General features: G+C 44.6%; 1 long non-coding RNA gene across 1 annotated transcript; it reads right to left on the bottom strand.

Moving 5' to 3' along the window:
- Positions 1-372: 372 nt before the first annotated feature.
- On the bottom strand, positions 373-6,414 carry LOC125337048. The gene is made up of 3 exons (XR_007207927.1): positions 6,347-6,414; positions 5,026-5,028; positions 373-386 (listed from the first exon to the last, which is right to left on the bottom strand). It is a non-coding gene; the product is annotated as an uncharacterized LOC125337048 (long non-coding RNA).
- Between the last annotated feature and the right edge of the window lie 259 nt (positions 6,415-6,673).

Below are 6,673 nucleotides of genomic sequence, written 5' to 3'. Positions count from 1 at the left end.
CGTAGCTGTGTTTCATCCCCTCCTGGGAACCTCATCTGTTGGGAATGTTAGAGGATCAGGGACATGGATCATTGATAGAATTATGGGATCAATAAAAGAACTGTAGCAAGAGCCTGCAAGCAAAAGGCCTGTGTGAGAAAAACTCTCCATGAGAAAATCCCGGTGTGAAAAACAGGGCTGGGAACAAGAAGGGAGTTTGAGAAGGTACAGCTGTGGAGATAAGACCCAGAGGGAGGAGGGTGAACTCTGAATTCTTTTAATCATAATATAACTGTAGAAGCTTGCCAATGTAAGTCCAATTATGTAGAAGCAGAAATTTGTTTTGATAAGTTTTAAGCCACTTAAGAGTTAACAAGCTGGTATACTATATAAGTGCCTCTGGATTGCTAATAAACGGAGCTTGCTTTTATCAACCACATTGGTTTTGGACTGCAATTTCTCTCCCCGCCGGAGTCCACGGACTTTTTTCAATTCCAACACTGATCCTCCTTGATTTTCATAGCTTTGCATGTGATTCCAAAAGTGTATCAGCCTCAAAGCCAGCTTCTTAGTAGTGTGTGAGGGCAAGTGGTCAAAAGTCAGCATGGAATGCAATTCAGCAGCCCTGTGGCACCCCCAACGGTTTGAGAACTTCCATCAAATCCTGGTCACACTGGAACTGTCCTCTCCTCATGGTGCTGTGCTTTTCACATCAATGTTACATGCAGTTATGAAGGGAGCCAGATATGCAGGGGAAAAAACTGCTTTATTCTTCTCTGACATCTTTTTGTTGGCCTCTGATGCTCAATTTTAACAAGTTCTGAGGGAAAGATTTGTGCTGGCAGCAGAGGAAGCCCAAGTGCTCTGCTGCTACAGATGATGAGAAAACAGTTTCCCTCAGGCTGCTCTGTCAGTATGGTTCAACCATATCCACAAGATCCTTTCTGCAACACTAGGAGACCAGCCCATTCTGTGTGTGACTGCTGAAAAGGCACTGCTCAAAAAGGATTAATTCCTGACAGATGTATCAGGAAGCTGGGGTGGGAGATCTGTCTCATTGCAGAGAGTCACCAGGACCTGTCTGGGTCTGGATATGGAGGCAGCCCTTTCTGAAGCTGCTAGGCCACGTTCCCGCATTTTCCTCTAGCCTTCTGCCTGGCTCCCCAGGTGACTGCACTGCCTGTGCCACACAGCAGCTCTTGTAGTTGCTGATTTCTTTAAGGAAATACCAATAGGCAGAAAGGCTTTTTATCCTAGTGTTGTTCAATCCCAGATCCCTTGTGTTCAGCACAAAGTAACTTGCATGCACTGTGAAGATTGGTTGGAGATAAGGCTTCAGTTACATCACTAGATGGAGCTCACAGCATAAGAAATACTTGATTTACAAGAGCCAAATGCTGTTATTGACTAAACTGTCTGGTTTAGAAGGGACTGGTGTGAGAGAGTGGCAAATTAACATGTGGGGAAAAGATGGAATGTGAAGTGAATGGAGTGGAGCATGGAGGGTGTAGCGGGTTTGGTTCTGTAACCGGGCAGAAACATCAATTTAGTGTAGTGGTTTGGCCCAAAATACTCATTACTGTTTATCTTCTGTGAGATAAGAATTAGGAGAAACGCAAAGCAGGCACCAACTTTGAAAGAATATAAAGATGTTTATTAACAGACCTAAAAGAAGGAAAAAAAAATTATACCATACCTTCAGAACTCTTCTCCTCCCCCCACCTTCCTCCCTTCTCCCACTGACAATGTAAAAAGACAACCCTTAAGATGTTCAGTCTGTTTACCACTTCCATAATAACCTTGTTCAGTCCATTTAGAAAGAGAAGTCTCTCTGCTCATGCCATGAAAACATTATCACAACGAGACAGCTGCCCACTTCCAAATAACTTTGTTCAGTCCATTTAGGAAGCGGTCTCTCTGCTCGCATGTGAGTCCCTTCCCCCGACTTGCAGCTTTTCCCACAACTGCTTTTGAGGGTCCACTCTTGAAGCTTTTTGGGGTACAACTTTAAGGTTGAGCCGTTCAGAAACAAAAGTTCTCTTCACCCATCTCTGGGAGCATTTCATCTCTAAGAACAGAGGCCCTTCTCCTTCCCTGGGGGCAAAGGGTCTTCCTCATCTTCATCTTTAGGACTATCTCTGGGATCATCTCTAGGAACTGAGGTTTTCTCCTTTCCCATTTGGAACAAAAGTCCTCATCTCTTCCATCTCTCCCTGTCCAAACTTCTCATGAAATTACAGCTGCATCAGCATCTGCCTATCTCAGTGCAGGTGCTTTTGCTTACGAGTTGAACACTCCACCCCCCATATCTTCATGAAATTACAACGGGATACTCTGATATATCATAGCTTCACAACAGAATTTCAGCTTTAAGCATCTCCTCTTTCTCTTCCCTCAGGTTTTCAGCTCTTCACAGCAATAAAAGGGTTAATCTCACCTTGGCCTTGAAGCTGGAATGTGGCTTATCGAAGTGGAGAGGGGTGAGAGCCAAGCTGCTCCAGCTGCCCACAGCAAGGCAGTGGGGGGGTTCCACGGATGGAACAGGGCCCATCGGCTCCAGGATGGCTGTGGCCTGGCCCGGCCTGGCCTGTGCAGGGCCTGGGCCGGGCCCACTGGCCCCTGCATGGGGCCCACAGCCACCTGTCCCAGCACCAGAAACGAGAGAGAGCTTGGGGGGGAGTTTGCCTATTCTTAAGTGTGTATCACAGAGGCGGTCACAATTTTCAGTGGCTTAAAGAATTGTCCATATTCAAACTGGCTAACTGATAGGTTCTGCCAGGTCATGGGGAAAACTAAGCACTCCTTTGCGATAAAATCACTTCCGAGACTCAGCTTGCTAACCTATGACAGAGGGTACTAAAGGATGGAGGATGAGGAAGCACAAAGTTGAGAGCTATTACTTTGGGGTTGCAATTCAGTGAGACACTGCTCTGAGGATCTGCTGTATCCCGTATTTCTGGACAGTTTGGGCACCTGTCCTAAGAGTGTGTTGTGGGACTATTACTGGTAAGGACAACTGATACAGGACAATGACATCAAGCACAGGTGTATGTGAGCACATTGTCTCTTCAAGCACATGCCCATCACAGAATAAATATACAAATAGTCACCTGTTTGCATCAGTTTATTTTGGCCTTTCTTACACTCCAGGCAAGTTGCCTCACTGACATCACTGGGAGGAACACACTTTCTTTATGAGGGAGATTGATTCCTTTGTGTCCACTTTCTGTAACAATCCAATATTCTGTAACATTCTGATACCATCCAATCATACTAGGCAGGAGGAAAAGAAGTGTTATATTCCATTTCTGTCAGTATCAACATCAGAATCAATCAGAGAACTCATCATTTGTCAAGGCACAGAGGAAAAATAATTCCAAATGACAATTGTAACTAAGCAACCTAGCGTGACTAGTGAGCGGGAATGGAAATGAAATGAGTGAAACATTTTAGTAACTGATTTCAAGTAACAAATCTGTTAGATAAAAAAAAAATCTTGCTCTCTCCAGAGACGTTTTGCAAAAGAAGGAAGAGAAACTTGCTGAAAGTTATTTGTTGTGATTTGGATGGCTAGTAAACTGTTTGTGGCAGGGATCATCAGGGGCCTCAGGAGCCTCATTTTCTATGGTTGCATTGCATCAAGCACATGGACTACCCTCTGCCATTGTGAGTATGCATAAAAATACATTCAAAAAAAATAAAAATGGACTACAGCCAGATTAAGGTATTTCACAAATACCTTAGCATGTCTCGAGTCTCAGTATTACATGTTGGGGGTTGGTATAAGGCACTTGCATCATGATTAATGTTTAGCAAAATCTCCCACTCACTTATTAATGGATAGATCTTTCATGCTTGGTAATTGCATTGTTAATGCACTTCCAATACAAATGATGATGAAATGTCAATGTGAGCACCACCAGGACAATTGTGCCAAAGCTCAGCATCCTGATGGACTCTGCACAAAACCCAGCCCATGCCTGGTGATATGCGACTGGAGTTGGCTTCACATTTGAATAATATTGTCTTTGCTAGGTATAAATCAGGATGGAAACCTCATGGACCAAAATAATTTTTGTCATGCTTGAAATGACTCAAGCAGAATCATACAAAGGATTAATTTGTTCTTTTCTGCTATCTCTCAGCATCCCAGGGGCTTTAAAGCCAGCATGGGAGAGATGGTATCTCTTGCTGCCCTCATATCTCTTTGAAGTTGGCATCTTTCTTAAGTCTTGGGCATTAACATCCTCCTCCACAGGCAGACAGTGACAGCAGCAGCATGTAGTGGCTGTAGTATCATTCTTTAGTTTCTCCAGCAGAGTATAATGACTCTGCCGTATCACTGACACAGAGCGTTACTAATTATGATGGTTAATGGGTTTGATTTACTTAGAAAGAATAATGTGCAATAATTCTATTGTCAAAGCTGAAAATCTGGAGTTCCAGCTTCAGATCCTGTCAGTACTGTTGTTACAATCCTTTTTGTGCTAGGCAAAAGTGATTCAGAGATGTTATTTCCCATATGTTTTAGAATACAAGCTGCCTTGGGAATTTTGCTTTCCACTGATAAGCCTGCTTTGCCATAAAAAAAGCTTTTAGGAAAAATCCTGCCTTTTTCTTTAGTGTGCTTAAAATTTTCTGTAATGATGCTTCTATAAACAGTAAGAAATATTTATTATCTGTTGTGTGGAAGTAAAGGAATCTGCTGGGTTTTTTTGTAGTGGTAGGTGAGAGACAGCTCTTGGTAAAGAATATGAATGGCATTGGTTCATTTGAGGCTAGACAGGCCCTGCAGTGCTGTGTTTTCTGGCTCCCAGGCTACCTGGGACTGCCTAGTGCAGGTCTGCCTGTCTCCTAAGCTTGAAGGAGCAATTTTGGAAGGAATTGCTTACACCAGGGGAATTTCATGCTATCCCTGTTGATGTGCAGTTTGAAAAAATCATTACTATTGCTTGGAGTATCAAAGTCTCTAAAGATGGTTTGGGCTCCAGTTGAGCTGTCTCAAAGGTGGTATAGTTCCTGTACACCTCTGTGCTGGTTTAACACAGCCTGATTTTTTGGTGGTGGAGGGGGGAAGCCACAGAGGTGGCTTCTGTGAGAAGCTGCTAGAAACTTCCACTGTGTCCAACAGAGCCAATCTCCGATGATTCTGAAGATGGACATGCTGCTGGCCCAATTAGAGAAGTTGGTAACACCTCTGTGATGACATATTTAAGAAGGAAATCAAAACCACGCACAGCTTTTTTTTTCCAAGGGGTGGCAAGGCACCACTGCCAGGACTATCCTGGTGCCAGGTGTGACCATGTGGCTGCGTGGGTGCTGTGATCTCAGCACAGCCCGTGGCAAACTTTGCCTGCTGGGCTGTCTCTAGCCAGCCATGCCATGGGCAGAAGGGCAGGGGCAGCAGTGGCTTCCCCTTATTGGTGCCCCACATGAAGAGAGGTGTTGAATGGCACTGGTGCCACGGCGGCCACAACCGCCCGCACGGTGGCAGCGGGGGCCACGTGGCCAGCGGCAAAAACATGGTGAGTGATTCCCCGACACGGAACCTAGATGAGATCAACTTCTCAGTGCTGCAAAATCTTGCAGAAATCTTTGAACTGGTGGAATTTGTGGGCAATGGTACTTACAAACAGCAGTTGTTTTCCTCCTAGTTGGAGAAAGAGGAGGAAGTGAGGACATGTGGAGGAAACCAGCATGGTGACAGCAAGGTCAGTAGAAAGAAAGAGGGGGAGGAGGTGTTCCAAATGTTGGAGTCGAGATTTCTCTGCAAGCCGTGGTGAGGACTATAATAAACTCTCCCTGTAAATCTTGAAGTCCATGGGAGGATGCAGAGATCCACTCGCAGCCCGTGGGAAGAGGTGCTCACACCAGAGTGGTTGGATGCTAAAAAAAAGACACAAACAGAGAGAAAAGACCTTTGCTTCCAGAGACAGAGAAAGGGGGCCCTTGCTTCCAAACTAAACCAGCTTATCCTTAAAGACTACACCCCATGGACTAAATGATCCACACCATGCAGTTTTGGGAAGACTGTTTTGCCCATGGGCAGGACTCATGTAACAGCAGGTCGAGCGGGACGGCTATTCGTGAAATTAGAACCACGCTGGAGAAGCTCACGGAAAACTGTCTCCCATGGGAAGGACCCCATGGCATAGCAGAAAAAAGAGACTCCTTTCCCTAAGCAAACTGAAGAAAGATTTTGAGTGAAGAACTGACCAAAACCCTCACACCCTGTCTCCCTGCCCTGTCGGTGGGAAGGAGGGAGGGGCTGGGGGGGAAAAAGATGTTTTAAAGGCTTATTTTATTCCTCATTCTCCTCCTCTGACTCTGTTAATAATAAATTTCCTTTATATCTTTAAGTTTGAACCTGTTTTGCCCTTAGAGTGTTTTCTCCTAATCCTTATCTCAGCTCATGAACCCTTCATTACGATTTTTGTGAGTATCTGATATTTTAATCAGTATCAAACCATGACAACCTCATATCTCTCTAGGACAACCTGGCTGCTTTTCCAGTTTCTTCCCACTACCTAGATTTGACTGGCTGTGATTTCCATGCACCAGTTAAGTTTCTTAGATCAGCAAGATCAGTTCTTTGCTCAGTAAGCAAGGTGGAAGAGGTCAGATACAGTGCAGCATTTTCTGTGATTCAGGAATCTTTATGTCTTTGTTGATTTAATTATGTCTTCTTGGGAGC

Source organism: Corvus hawaiiensis, chromosome 22, assembly GCF_020740725.1.
Source record: "Corvus hawaiiensis isolate bCorHaw1 chromosome 22, bCorHaw1.pri.cur, whole genome shotgun sequence".
Taxonomy (NCBI): Eukaryota; Metazoa; Chordata; class Aves; order Passeriformes; family Corvidae; genus Corvus; species Corvus hawaiiensis.
The sequence above is the reverse complement of the archived record's forward strand: the minus strand, read 5'-3'. Positions and strand labels throughout refer to the sequence as shown.